Source organism: Octopus bimaculoides, chromosome 3 (assembly GCF_001194135.2).
Source record: "Octopus bimaculoides isolate UCB-OBI-ISO-001 chromosome 3, ASM119413v2, whole genome shotgun sequence".
Classification (NCBI taxonomy): Eukaryota; Metazoa; Mollusca; class Cephalopoda; order Octopoda; family Octopodidae; genus Octopus; species Octopus bimaculoides.
The window spans coordinates 8,126,337-8,127,072 of record NC_068983.1 but is presented as its reverse complement, the minus strand read 5'-3'; the positions used below and the strand labels follow the sequence as shown (position 1 = coordinate 8,127,072).

General features: G+C 36.1%; 1 long non-coding RNA gene across 1 annotated transcript in view; it reads right to left on the bottom strand.

Moving 5' to 3' along the window:
* The window catches only part of LOC128247395 (uncharacterized), a 6,734-nt gene extending 6,672 nt beyond the window's left edge, over positions 1-62 (bottom strand). Inside the window, exon 1 of the long non-coding RNA XR_008263774.1 lies at positions 34-62. This is a non-coding gene — a long non-coding RNA (uncharacterized LOC128247395). The remainder of the gene's footprint in view (positions 1-33) is intronic.
* Between the last annotated feature and the right edge of the window lie 674 nt (positions 63-736).

The window sequence follows — 736 nt, the reverse complement described above, 5'->3', positions numbered from 1 at the left end:
ATATATATATATATAGGAACGAATGAAGCTTACCAGTAGGTGTTTCTTTATATGCCCTACAGTAGGTAACTATGTAATTACATAAGAATCATACTTATATATGAAACATACTTCTAGCTGATACGAATATAAAACATACCGATTGGTTTATTACTTCTTGATTTCAATGGACATGTCGTGATCGCCCTTCGAAAGAGCAATTATTGAGAATATACTTACGTTGTTCATTGTCAGAAGTGTCACCTTTACGGTCAATATATTCTGCCGTTTTCGACTATGATGAAGAATTATAACTTCGCTTACAATTCCAAAACGTAGGAAATATACAACTAAGGCTGAGTATGAAGAAAACAACTAGCACACACTTACATATATATATGAGTGTGTGCGTGTGTATGTGTGTGTGTGTGTGTGTGTGTGTGCGTATGTGTGTGTGTGTGTAAAAATATAGCTATTCACGCCCGCACGCGTGTAGATACACTATCTCACACGCACACACACATATGTATATGTGTGTATAAATATACGCATGTATGTGTGTGTGTATTTCGTGTGTGTGCATCTTCACATATGCTTATAGGAATATGCACGTGTGTATTTTTTTGTATGTGGTACGAATCGCTATGCCGTTCAGCCGGGCAATATATACGCCACAGAATCCAAGTGATTGGCCTTATGTACGTATAGCTCGAGAAGGACTGTTAATCCATCTTGATATCATATATATATATATATA